The sequence below is a fragment of the Melospiza melodia genome, chromosome 4 (genome assembly GCF_035770615.1).
Source record: "Melospiza melodia melodia isolate bMelMel2 chromosome 4, bMelMel2.pri, whole genome shotgun sequence".
Lineage (NCBI taxonomy): Eukaryota > Metazoa > Chordata > Aves > Passeriformes > Passerellidae > Melospiza > Melospiza melodia.
In genome coordinates this window covers 70,283,827-70,298,416 of record NC_086197.1, presented here as the reverse complement: position 1 = coordinate 70,298,416, position 14,590 = coordinate 70,283,827, and the positions used below count along the sequence as shown (strand labels likewise).

The 14,590-nt window shown below is 39.2% G+C and overlaps 1 protein-coding gene across 11 annotated transcripts in view; it reads right to left on the bottom strand.

Moving 5' to 3' along the window:
- GRIP1 (glutamate receptor interacting protein 1) overlaps nucleotides 1-14,590 on the bottom strand; it is a 309,100-nt gene that overhangs the window by 174,888 nt on the left and 119,622 nt on the right. The window lies entirely within an intron of this gene.

Below are 14,590 nucleotides of genomic sequence, written 5' to 3'. Positions count from 1 at the left end.
CAGAAATGAAGTGCAGAAAGCTGCTGAGCTTGCAGTGCTGCTCTGCAAGGTGGGCATTGAGAGCAGATGTCAGGTGGGCACTTTCCACCAGGCACCTCCACAGCGAGAGAGATGATGTGATAGACTGAGCAGTGGCAAAGGTGGCAGTTTGCTGACCTCACCCTCACAGCTGTGGCCCTTTGCTCTGGGAGACAATGCTGAAGTCCTCCAGAGCAAACCAGAGACTGTAAAGACGGAACGCTGCCAACCATAAAAGTGCATCGGGGCAACATAAGAGCGTAGAAAACTTCTCAGTGACCAAGTTGTACTAAGGAGCATAAGCAAAATGGTCATTTTGGGCAATCTGAATTGGCATTTTCCTGATGAGAAGGAGGAAAAATACCCAAGAGTAGTGTGAATGAAGTAGGGGTCTGAAGAGAGTATAACTGGCAAGGCAATGACTTGGACTGTCTCCTTTACAAAAAAGAGGAAAAGGCAGCAACTTGTGGGGGAACCTGAAAGGCAAACTCACTGGTATCCTAATTAGAGGTTGTTTAAATAGTAAGGTTATGTACAGTGATATTAATTCCAGTGGGGGATAAGCAGTAGAAGTAACAGGGTTGAATTAAGAATTCAAATTCTCTTTGCTAAGAAAACAGTAAAACCCCAAAGCTCCTCAAAATTTTTCCATGAATTGTACACCTCTTTAAAGTCTTTTTCATTTTGCTCAACTTCATAGTCTCCAATTTCAGATGGTACCAATTCCTGCTTCTTTTTATCTAGTCCAGTGGGTCTGAAAGTGCTGTATTATTCTTAGAGCAATGGGATGTTTGGTAAATTGAAAAGCCCAGAAAAACAAAGAATTCCTAAACTCAAGTAAAAAATCTTAGTTCCCCATCCCTCTCTCAAATCATGTTTTCTAAAACAATCTTCCCTCCCACTCCCTATTTAGTTTGCCTATTCCTTTCATAGTGTGATACCCAAATACAGCAGACACCATCCTCAACAGCTTCACATGGGACACATAGTCTTTATAAAACTTAGCAAGACTCTTGCTCTTTGCAATGGTATCACACCACTAAGCTGCTTAATTTATCACCCACTAAAAATGAACACTGATTCGGCTCTGCAGCACAGCTGCTTAGCTCCTTATTTCCTGTTTTACATTTGATTTTTCCTTCCCAGCTGTGGCTTCCACTGAATAACATCTTACTTATTTCAGACCCTTATCCTAATTTATCCAGAATATTTTGAAGTTTGTCCTGTCTGCAAAACATTCATAACCCCTTTCAATTGAGCACTATGCACAATTTTCATAAGTATTTTCATAAGTATTTTCAAATTCATTACGCAAATCATAAAAGAGATGCTGAAGAGAACAGGGCACATGACAAAGCCCTTGAGAAAATGAATTCCCACCACTTGTACTATCAGGTCACTGAAAACCAAACCTTTGCTGCAGTTTTTCAACCACTGCAGAAGTCACTTTAGAGATACCTCATTTAAATTACTTCCCTAGTTTGCATAGTACAATGTCAAGTGAAATAGTGTCAAAAGCCTTACTAAAGTCAGAATGGATCACATCTAATACTTCTTCCTTAGACTTTCTGCCAGTTCGTCTGTCAACACTGGAAGTTGGACTAGCTCAACATAATTTGTTCTTGACAAATCCATTTGAGTATCCCCTTGCTACTTGCTAAGTACTTGCAAATTATTTAATAATTTATTCCATTTTTTGCAACACCTGTTTTATAGTTACCAATAACTTCTCTTCCTGTGTTGGAGAAGGCATCCATCTCCGTCCCTCCCTAATCCTCTCAAAGTGCATTTCTCTCCTTCCATGGCTTCTTAAGAACCCTAATGACTCGAAGATTTTTTTAGCTGATTTCAAAGTACTCTGAAGTAAACTCCAACAGACACCCCTGATTTGAAACAACCTAAACCTTTAGTCTCCTCTTCTACATTCTTTCCCACACTTTCAGTTTCCTTCCTAGACAGCCCTGAGCACGTAAGCATCTCCCTTGCATTTCTCTCCTTTTTGCCCCAGTATCCCTTTTCCCTTAAATAAAAAGCTTTTCCTTGAAGATAGGTTGTGTCTTACCATAACCTCTAGTTTTCTTTAAAAAAATCCCCCAACATTACAGCTGGGCATGGCTGCTGATGGACTCTCATCTTGCTAAATTTTGATTGCCACATTTTGTGGCAATTCCATAAAGACACATCAATGGGGGAGGAAGGTTTAGAGGCGCTCCTTTTCCATGGAGTTGGCTTGGCTGGAGACAGCCATTCTAGAGGGGGAGCTCTCTGTGAAAGAGAAGCTCTCTGTGAAGACAATACCCCTGCCCACGGGGAGTGGGGAGGGGATGGGCAGCCCTAAGTTCTGAATCAGCACATCATCCATGTCCCTGACAAAGCAATTCTGTGGATGTCTCTGTGCTACTGGAATGGCCTCAAGGGCTGCATCTGGGCCCTGGATCCGCAGCTCAGCACAGAGGTGGCAACAGAAACAACACAGATGTTTTAAAAGCAATGTTACAGGCTGAGCACAGCACCATCTTTGCTTTTAAATTGGCATCAAGATTATGGGAAAACCAACTTGCGTTCCTTTATGGTGTACACTAGTGACAGTCAGGAGAATGTGGCAACTGGAGCTACAGTGGTGTGGAATTGGTGCACATGACTGAAGAACTGACCCAGCAGCCTTGTACACACAGTCCCTGTGCTGCCACCATCACACTGCTGTGGTGAATCCTAGTCTGCAAAGCATTTCAAGACGCGGGACACCAAATGGCAGTCTAACGTTACTGGCCACTGGTTTTCATAAAAGCCAGCTGAAATAGGAAATTGCATATTGTTTCAGTTCATTCTTTCAGGAATATGGGACATATGAATGCTCAAACTGCTGAACAAGAGAGAAAGATGCAGCTTCCTCCCAAGTGAGAGAGAATGAGAGATTAAAAAAAAGAAAAAAATGCATATTCAATTATGTATGCCCCAATGGAGCCACATTCTAGTGCCCAACATACAAGGCTCTTTTTAACTTGAACTAAGCAACAATTTTAACTCTTCAGCAATTGCACAAAGCTGTTTCACCAAGGAGCATTTCTGAAGAGATTGGAGGAGCTGCTGCCTGTTGCCTGAAGTGGCAATGAGGCAGGAGCAGAGCTAAATGTGAAAAAGCTTTGCTTACATAAAATATTCCTATAAGGGGACCACCTGCTGTTTATGCCTGGCAAGGAGCAAAAAGCTGTGCTGCAGGTGCAGCAAGACCACGCTGATTTGTAACAAACCTGCAAGAGCACAGCAATATGAGCTGTAGCAGCTCTTTGGACACAAGACAAAGCAAAGCACAAGGTGATGACCTACACAGCAGCTCGAGAGCAATTAGCCTGGGAACTGCAGCACATTCACCATTATAGTGAAGTGCACTGGAGGATGCTCATACAAAACAGAATTCTGCAGTGCGTGTTAAATACGCTCAGACTGGGAGGAAGAGTGGGAAAAAAGAGGAAGAGGAGGGAATTACAAAACTGATATGAATGGGAAATTATTATTCAACACTAAGATCCTAAGACATTAAAATGTCTCATGTCTTTGAAGCATATTCTCATTACCACACTCTACACTGTATGGAGTTTTCAGCATCAGCATTTTTGTTTTTATCTGTTTCCAGTCATTTATAACCAAACTCTACAAATGTGTTTGTGGTGAAAACCTCACAAGCCTCAGCTTGGAAGAAGTTTTTAATTATTGTCAAATATTTTATTTGTCTGAACAAAATAGTAATAATAAAAAATTATAAAATTTAGAGCTCCTGGCCTGTACTCTCTCTGTAAAGGCCTTAAATTAAATTGTAGCACACTGCTGTGACCAATTAAACTTTTTCTTTTTGTAATGAAACATTTTTGGTGCTTTATTACTTTCCTCCTTTCTTTTCATGCCACATCTTTTCCTCTGTGAATTCAGCAAGTATGTCTCATTTCTTTCCACTTCTCTCCATCAATCTCACTTACCTCCAAAACACAACTCGTTTCCCTCCCTCAAACCATCCCATCTCACACTGCACAGACCTGTTTCCTAAATCTATCCTGTGCCTCTCTCATTCATGACACTGAAACTAAAACCAAGACACAGAGACAAAATAGCCCTTATAGCATCGATGGCGAGAAGGAAATATCCCGTCATTGAAGAGGAACTGCTCCCCTCCATCCTTGACATATGAAGATGATGGAGAAGAAAACCATTGCAACAGCTCTGTCACTGTGCCCAGCATGCCTCAAACACAAGGGCATTTCTCAATTTTTTGAAAAGGTAAGATGGGGAAAGAGTATATTAACAATTTTATCTGATTTGAGATTTCATGACTGACTTTGTTAGAAAATGTTACTGTATCAAAATTGAAGCACTACACCCCAAACCAAAAAGGCTTTTGAAGCCTTTACACAAGCAACTCTCTCAAGTGTTTCTGCTTCTTACCTCCCTAGTGCCCTTAAAATCCTCCACCTATTCGTGGCTTTAGACACTACTGCATTATAACATTCTAAAAAATTACTAATGCAAAAAAAAGTTGGCACTGCTTTTCTTTGGGAATGTTTCACTTTTAATATTGATTTAAAAAACTTGGCAGTATTACAAACTGGAAAGCACTTTTACAGCATCCCTGTAAGAATGACACAAGAGATTGGTCAGAGGTCATTTTGGGGAGCTAACTTGAAAGTCTATGCCAGCCTTAAAAAACTGTAACAGTTGAGTATTTAATTTCTAAGCACTAAGAATCATAAACCCAAATCTTCTAGTTAAACAACACCACCCCCCCACCAAACAACAACAACAAAAACCTCACCACATAAAAAACCCCAAGAAAACATAATTCTTAGGAGTAATGTCCCAGAACACCTCAGCTATCTGTCATACTGCTGACAGTCAGAGCACACAGTCTATTTACTTCCTTGCAAGCTTGGTGGATAACCAGCATGGCTCACAGTGCCTCACGTAGATTGAAACTATTGCCACACATCATAAACAAAATCTTATCCTCCTGGAAGGCTTTAGAACAAACATTATTTCTCCTCCAGTCACACATTTGCTGAAATATGCAGGCTCTGGATTCATTTATCCTTCTGAGACAGCCTGCATTTATTGTTGTCATTCAGCTCAAAATCTGATGCACAGCAGCTTTCAGGTGACTCTGGGGATGGTGCAACCTGAACTGACAGGTTGTTGCTAACAGCACACACATTGTTCTTAGGTCTTTATTTACAGTTATTTTAGTAATGCAGTGCCCCCACTGTGAAAGATGTTAAGTTTCTGAAGAACAATTCAAATGCCCGTGGACTGCTCCAGCCATTTGTGGCCTCTGGAGTCCACATTGTTACTCCACAATACCTGCCCCACACTTGTCTCTGATTGATGCAGCTTTTCCATCCTTTCTCCATGTCTCCTCTCTCTCAAGACATTCCACTCCTATACCAGCCAGCCCATATTTACCTCATCCTCCCCTCTCTTATTCCTGAAGCTTGTTTTGTCTGTCACTTCTATATGTTAAAGGCAAATTAGTAAGATTCTCCAGCTGATACAGAACTGAGCTTCATTCCTGCATCCTCTACAGCTGTGTGACCCTTTTCAAATGCCTTAGGCAGAGCCCCAAGGCATAATGATATAGTATGTCTAGAAAAATCACACCCACTAGATAGCTGCATTTCTGGCGAGCCCTGCCCACAATCCCACAATGTGCTCACCAGCTGCTGAAAGAAGGTTCTGGTGGCACACACTCAGCCTGACTCATACACTCCAGAGCACCGCCAAACCATTTCTCAGAAACAAGAGCTGAGATTCACACCATGGTCTGTTCTGGGAAGCCGTAAGTAAAGGTGGAGTATACCTGATGAAACAGTACTCCTACACCATTTTAAATCGTTGATGATTGGTAACTCTGACAGTTAAAAAGCCAAATTATGTTTCCGAACAGAGTGTAGCACACAGTGTGTGTGTAAGCCCCAAAGAGCCTACTGTGCTGGACAGGGTAGAGATGGGCAGAAAGGGCAAGGAGCCAATCCAACAACTCCAGTCCAAGCCTGTCCACGTTCCAAACACGTCAGAAAGCTCACTAAAAACCAAACCATCAGACCACAGGTGCTGAAATACAATGAGGTTTTGTATCACATTTCTTTTGTATTTTTAAAATTATATAGACAAACAATTTAAGCATTTGTTGAGACAAATAATAAATACAATTAAAAAAACTACTCCAGAGGTCCAGATAGGATACATTTCCATCTGAAAATTTTTCCAGCTTTCTGCACCTCTGTAGAAGTGTATGCATTGATGTCTTCTAATGCTTTCTCATGAATTTAACTGTGTAGTGCTCATCAGACAGCAAATGCCTCTTTAAAAGACATTTAAATTTTTCATACTTCTACATTTGAGCATTATTAATTTACCAAATATCCATTTCTTCCATTTCTAATTTTACATTTTTTCTTCTCTGGCTTACCAGCTTACTTTTGCAGAAAGAGAGGAAAAATCAATTAAAGCTTTATTTACAATAGCCACATTTTTTACTCTGAAAAAACTGAAACTACATTTAGACATTTGCAGTTATAATGAGAAAACACCCCAACCAGATGGTTTGAAAAAGGAACTGATTTAATTCCACTGTAAAATACAGCACAGGGATACAGAAGATCTCCAACAGCGTCTGCAATGAAAACCTTAATTTTTAGGGTTGAAAAGCACAATAATATGACTAGTTAGTTTTCCCAATTTGATAGAGAAATAAAACCTAGCAAAGTTGTATTTTCTGAACAGACTGGCATGATAATAAAAAAATAAATTTAAGCATTTCATCAAAATGGCAACCAGGGGATCTGGAAAACAGGGTGCATTTGGAATAAAGCAAATACATTACAAGGGACTGCAAGAGTGAGCTGGAATTGCTCAGCCTCAAAAAGAGACAACTGAGAGGAGTCTCATCAATGTCTATGAGTATCTGAAGGGAGGATGTCAAGAGGATGGATCCAGGCTCTGCTTGGTGGTGCCCAGCAATGGGACAAGAGGCAACGGGCAGAGTGACACACAGAAAGTTCCACCTGAATATGAGAAAGAACTTCTTTACTGTGCTGGTGACCACACACACTGGAAGAGATTGCGCAGAGAGACTGTGGAGTCTCCCTCAGTAGAGATATTCAGGATGCTATCCTATGCCATGTGCTCTGGGATGAGCAGGGAGATTGGACCAGGTGAGCCACTGTGTCCCTTCCAACCCTGCCCATTCTGTGATTCTGTGCAGAAAGCCATGTTATGTGAAGAGTAAACATGCTAGATTGTCTATTTATTAAGTTATTTTCCAAAATAGAGACGTTTTCAAACACTTTTGCTTATCAAGCCAGACTTGAATGCAAGCTATTCTCTGGACACAGCAATGTCCCATGACAACTTTTCCATGCAGCATCAGTCAAGAACTAGAACGCCTGAGCCAACGGCTGTTGGGTGATCCAAACCAAGGGAATTCATTCAAATGGAAATGACTATGTATTCAATAATTAATTAACACAACAGTAAAAATAATTATAAATGCATTCTAGCATAGTGAAATACCAAATAGTATGAAAAATAAGCTGCAAGGCCAAGCACAAGCTTAATGCGATGAGCACAAGACTTCACATGATTATAGAAACAAATTAATTTATTTCAAGTCTGAATTTAGTGTCTACATAACAAATGAAGCATGTTATTTTCCTTTTTTTTTCTTGGAGAAATAAATAACATGAACACTATTCTAAGAATTTTGAGACATTCAAACTTGAAATGCGCTATGACATTTTGACATTTATATCACATTGAATATGGAAAAACAACAAAGAATAGGGACAGTAAAGTATAATTCATATTTGAAACAGTATACTAGGAAAGGAACAGTGATAAAACAAAACAAAACCTGCCAATGTCTTCAATATTACCCGATCTTAATTGTATTTCTGAAGCTTCAGTAAAACCGCCAGTGCAAAGCTGTATAAAACCAAAAATCCCAAATTATTGTCAATTTTGTTAACTAGATTTCTCTTGTATCTCTCTGAAAGCTTTTAAAAATTAGTTTAATTGTTAAGGACAGTTATTCTTCAGTAAAATGAGGCTTTTAAATACTTTATCATTTTTCTCAATATGTTGCTAAGCCTAAAATGATTTTCAGTTGCTTTGATTAAATGACTTTCTACTATGCTGAAAAACAACAAAATAAAATGCCTTATCATTGTGAGCTTCTTACAATTGCTTCAGGAAAATAAGCCTTGTGTTAAAGCCATGTTTAGCTTTGCTTTATGCACAACAGACCTCTGTGATTGCTCTTGGTTGTGGTTTAACCCCAGACAGCAGCCAAGAACTCCAGGGGAGCTCAGTGCCAAAGGATGTTGCTGCTGTTTAATGTTTTTTTTGAGAGGAAAATGGATGACAACATAAAACAAAGATATGTTGATGGTTATTAACTACAAAGCCAGTCCTTCAAGTGGTTTCAGAACCAGAAAAAAGAACTGAGGCTATGAAGGGAGCATTGTCTATGTTTGCACACTGGTTTGGCTGCTCCACAGGCAAGGGGGAGGTGGACACAGGACAATAGGACATTATGGCTGTTTTTACAGACACAAGCCCCAGTCTTCCAAATATTCCCTTCATTTTTCTAGAGTTCATGGTTCCTTCCCTGCCTTGCATATTGTTTCTTGGGCAATGGTCAAGCGCCCCATAGCCACAGTGCCTCCTGACAGAGGAGGTATTTCTCCTAGCCAGACTGCTGAAGGGTGATGGTGACCTTCAACTCAAACACAGACCCTAGCCCTGGCAGCCACGCACTTCCATGTCCTGATACAGCAGTAAAAGCACACTGCAAACCTCTGCTCTAGTGGCACTGCCTGTCACCCTGCTCTGCATCTCCTCACTTGAGCAGAGTCCCAGCAGGGGACCGGCTGCCGTACTCATCTTCAAAGCTCTTCAGCTTTCTGCACAGTGCAAACCCAACCAAGGCCAAAGTCAGCTCTCTGCCCAAGGCCCAGAATACTCTTCTAGAAAGAGCTTTCCTGTCACCCCAGTTTTGCACACCTCCTATCCCAGTCAACCTGGATCCTCAAACAAGGAACCTACCTAGGCAGGCAATACTGGATGCTTCAAAAACCTACTGGATCGCTCCCCATGCCACTGCTCATCCTAACTGTGTTTGGCTTTGCCAAAATTTACCTTTGTAGTGCCATGGCTTGATATTGCCTTGTGAACCAGGTTCAGTCCACAGACTAATTCTGGCTATTAATGGCTTCCACAACTCAAGGTTTGTGCACATGAAGAAATCACCAACCACAGAGAAGTATATCTTATCAGCAACAATGCCTTTATTATCTTCCAAGGGAAAGCTGGGGGAAATGTGCCCTTCAGCAGAAACAATACGTAAGAGGTGCAGCAGAGCCAACAACTTAGTCAGCAAGGACAGAGGGGCAGAGACAGCCTATTCATTTTAAACAATGGAAGAAACAGGGCACAGGGGATATTGTGCCAAGGAAAGGTCTAACTTTATTATTAATTCACATTAAAATAATTTTATTTTTCAAAAGTGGGTAGAAATTTGGGTGAAAAAATACAGTCTGGGTTGTAAGTTTTGAGTGACTACAGTTGGAGTATTAAATCTAATTGCCAAAGCCCAAGTAATCTGAATTTCAAAGACACAGAGATCAGCTGAGCACCCCATTTTACAGCAATGAGAAATATTGCTTTGGAGAAAATATTTATTAAAAAGGGACATACTTCCTATTACCATTATTGAGAGTTGGATCATAAATGGCATCAGTCAGACTGCTGAATAACTACAGATCTCTCAGCTGTGGAAATCTCAGGCTGCCTGAGTGGCTTTATAAGAATTTGCTCAACAGCTTTTCTAAAAAAAATGAACGATTTTATAAAGATTGATAGTCAGTACAATTATAACTAATTATAAATAAGGTCACAGGCAGTTTTCAACAGCAGTTCTACAAGATGTATCCTCATGAAAGCATGCAGTGATAGATGGAAATTCAGCCCTCACCACAAAACCAGTCATCCATGAACTATACAAGCACAGATGAAAACTTTAGACCATACAACTCCATCAGAACAAGTGCAACAGTGGTTCTTTGTCATCCTCCTTTTGTTTTTTATCCATCTGTGCTACAAGCTATATCAAAGCTCTCTCTAGGGCAGGAACTGTCTTTTAATTACATACACAAGGCTTATCATTGCACATCCCTTGTCTTGCTCGGAGCTACATGTTCCTCTAACACATACTAGAAACAGGAGAGACGACAGTGTCTGTCTGTATTTGTGACCAGGCTTTCCCACACAAATACCCTCCTAGCAACATCAGGCTAAGGTGACAGGTCGAGCATGTCCAGGACCACTGCAGTGTGCATCCATCCTACATGGATGCACATCAACCAAGCTGTGTGCAACACAGGCATCCAACTACTCTCCAAGCAGTGGGCCAACTGCATGGGACCTTGTCCTGAAGAACTTGCAGAAATTCTTTTCAATCATTGAAAGTTTATCTTGCAAGACCTCTCACATTCTTCTTCCTAAGAGGAGACTTACTTTTTGACTTGTTTTGCTTGTTTCTTATTTACTACCCAAAATGACTGTCTAATGTATTGCCTTACATGCATTTACATGACAGTGTAAAATGTACTGATACATTTTACCTTTCAGGAGGAAAAACCCTCAGTTATAATCCCTACTTCTGGCAACATGCTCAGAACCAGAGCGCTTGTACACATTGAGAACAATGGCAAATAACCATGGTCTGCTATGATCTTTGTCAACAGCAGTGTTTTTCCTACTAAAAGACAGAAAAAACACATATGAATGGTCCTGCAACCTATTCATCTTGTAACAAAAACATGTGGAATGATCTTTAAGGCAATTGGTTAAAATGGCAACAACACCAAAAGCTGTATTTTGATTTAGGGGATATAACATTATTTTCTACATTGTAGCTCATAATACCCAATTTTCCATGCAGCACAGAGCCTGTTCTTGTTTTCAGGTGGGTATCAAGGGTATTTTGCAGGGGAAGGTTTTTACGGATCCATTCTACACTATGGCAATGGTATCTTCTCTCACACCCTATAAAGATACTGAGTAGGTATTTTTGGAACTATTGCTATTCCACTAACTGCTCATGCCTTCAAGATATCCAATTATTGTTCCAATAAAGCAAATCATTAATGATGAAAGGTAAGTAAAAGTAGTAATGACTGTAAGAAATGTTGTCAAGCAAAGTCACCAGTAAATGAGGTTATGCAGTAACATAAAGAGCTACCATACTGGTATCTCTGACAACCCCAAAGTCAATAGGGCTTTGCCAAAATAAGTATCACCCTCTATCTCCACTCCTAAGCAATCACACCATAAAGCAATGTTTATCACTATTTTAAAGCAGCCACATAAATTCAGAACCACAGACACATTAAAGAGTGCTGCATAGTTTAACACACGGATGAACAAGTAATTAGACTTATTTGTTTGCAGATTAAATGCCTGTAAAAGAAAAGGCTTTTGTTCAGTCTGAGAAAAGGAGAAAAACAAAACAGTTTTCTCACATTTGCACTTTATGTTGCAAAATATTAAAAGGACAATGAGATTATGCTTTAATTTTCAGTACAGTCATGCCTGCAGGATTTTGGAGAACCTTACTAGAGAACAGCAAAATGCAGTGCATCAAAACAAGAATTTTCAGGAGTCTCTTGAAATCTGTGAAAACATACACATTATTTAAATTTTCCTGTTCCTCAGTGAAAAGAATATAGTCACATTCTAAAGAGGTATGTCACATTCTAACGCAACATCTCTTCCTTGCCAGGCCGTGTGAATATATTAATGAATAAAGCAAGGGATACCCCAATTCCTTGACTTGTTTTCTTAAATCAGAGAAAAAGATGATCTGAGGACCATGTGTAAGCTAGAATCAATCCACCATCACCACCACTTTGTCCCTATCCCCAGACTTTTACCTACCCACACCAATGGAACACATTGCCCTCAATGACAGTTCAGTCTCATGGACTCTGAGACCTCCTTTTTAAAATCTCAATAAGCAACAGGTTACATTTCCAGCAATATCGTAAAGAGAGGGAATTTTTTTTTCTCACAAAATAAGTATCCATAACACAAAGTCAATTAGTCATATGTAAGATGGAGACTTTATATGATGGGGAATAAATTCCAAATATTATAATGGAGGCAATAAGGGGAAAGAAATGATACTTGGCAGACTAGAAACAATGGCAAACTCCCTAATTTTAACCTTTCACTTTTTAATATTGATATATTTATTTTATATGGCTACTGTGCATATTATTATCTTCCTCAAATACAGTATTAAATCAAAAGAGGAGGAAGATAAAGAACATGAGCAGAAAGAAAAGTGGAGATGCTCAGGTAAAACTTCCATCCTCCGTTTATATTTCATATCATAGATTTTATCATATTGATAGTACAATCAGATGTGCAAGGTGGAATATTGTGTTTTCATAGAAAATCCCAAAAAAGATTCAAAGATCTTAGTACATAAAGTATATATGTGTAAGTGTAGGGAAAAAAAAATAAATGTAGGGGAAAAAAAATCAGGAAACCAAGATGTCAACAGAAGAAAACAGTACACCTATACCACTGTGGACCCAAAGTTTTCTCAGCAGTCTGACAAGACTCATTAGCATCTCGTAATAAAGCAAAGAGTATCAGAGGCTCTGGAAAAACATCATTTGAATGGTTTGAAATGAGTGAGTAATTTTATCAGCTCGCATTCTGAAAGTAATGAGGCTATTTCAGTCCAGCTAAAAGTGAATAAATCTCTAACTGCCCCCAATAATCTTTCATGTTTCCAGAATAAACTGCAAAGGGGATTTAAATGTTCCTGTCAAGAATATAAAGCTTCTGTGGCTGCACCCTTTCTGGAGACATTTAATTAAGTATTTTTCAATTGCACAACTTGATGTTGCCTGCCTGCCCACCAGTGAGGAAAGCACATCACAGCCTGGGAAGATGAGAGGAGCTGCTTCCCCCGCACTCAGTGTTACTTGGTTATCCCTAGGTCCCTATGCTACACTTTTCCTTTGTGCTACAAGGACAACTTCAGAAACCCCGACAACATAATAAAGCTAGGGATAGACAAGCCCACTATTACCACTGCAGAAAATAAAACACAGATTAATGTCACTAAGGCATATGTCAGAAGAGATAATAATGATGTGTACAAATGAATCTCCTCATCAGGAGCAAAGAATGTAAACACCACTGAAAACTGAATAATAATTACACACAAATCAAAAATGACATTGCCAGCTGCTAAGCACACATTATACTCCCAGATTACCAAAGGGTTTGTTTTCCACTTTTTCCCTTAAAACTTTCTAAGTCTTCCTTTTCTATTCAAGTGACAGAAATTATAAAGTAGAGAAGCAGGTGCTTGCACTCCCTAGGAAGACAAATGCTAGCACCATCAGATAGCTTGCTGCTTACAGCTCTAACGACCCATTCTGCCACGATGATCTTCATTGCAGATGGGCAATGAAGGCTCTTTTCTTGTTTCAGAAAATGGCTTTCCTGAGTCAAACCACAGAAACTGGTTATAAATTGTGATAAATGCTCAGTTTCCACTTTCTGAAGCATTTACTAACAATGTGCCACACACTTTACACGTCCCTCTTTTACTTCTTAAGATTTGCATTTCTGCATGCTCTAACCACTGATGTTACAGTAAGATTCTAACATAGAGCAGTCACATTCAATAAATACACACCACTCATGCCCTCCCAATCTCAATCAATCAGAGTTTGGCATATAAAATCATACTTTGGTTGTATTTCTCTAATTGCATTCCCTGCCATTTTTATAATCATTATTTCATCTATCTTCCAAAGACAGAATACAAGATCAAGCACCACAATCCCACACTTCTTGAACTAATAATTTATTTTACTGTTCTTTTTCAACTCAACTTCATATCCTGAAGATATAACTGAAGGCAAGCACCAGAGAGCTTCTAAGCAATTTTACTAAAGGCACATAATTAAAAATTTTCCATCAAAAAGACACGCTCTAACATAATGCAAAAAGAATCAATAAATGTTAACTTTTATTGATTTTAAATTTTATCCAGAAGTTTATTATCTGCATCCTGTCTGTCAGCTGTATGAGACAAGATTTTAGTACGGAAATAACACAGCAAGAGTTTGCATTAAGTAGTCAAGAAGCTAGAAAAAGACAGAGAATTGCTTTTCCCTTTACATCTCTTATTAGAAATCACTACAATCCTTTTAGTAGTCTGTAGGTATGGAGGCACGTTAATCTTTCCTCTTTACATTTTATTGCATATGACCCATGATTTATTTCCTCCGTCCCATAAAGATTAGAGACTTCCCATCTATATTATTATACCATTCTAATCCTAAAGTACATATATGTCATTTAATAGAAAGGATTATAGTAAACAAGAATAATCACCACAAATAAAAACTAAGTAATAATTAGGGTAACAAGTACATCTGTAAAGTTCATTAGACAGCCTGACTAAAAACAGCACTTCTGGATGAATGTTAGTATGCCT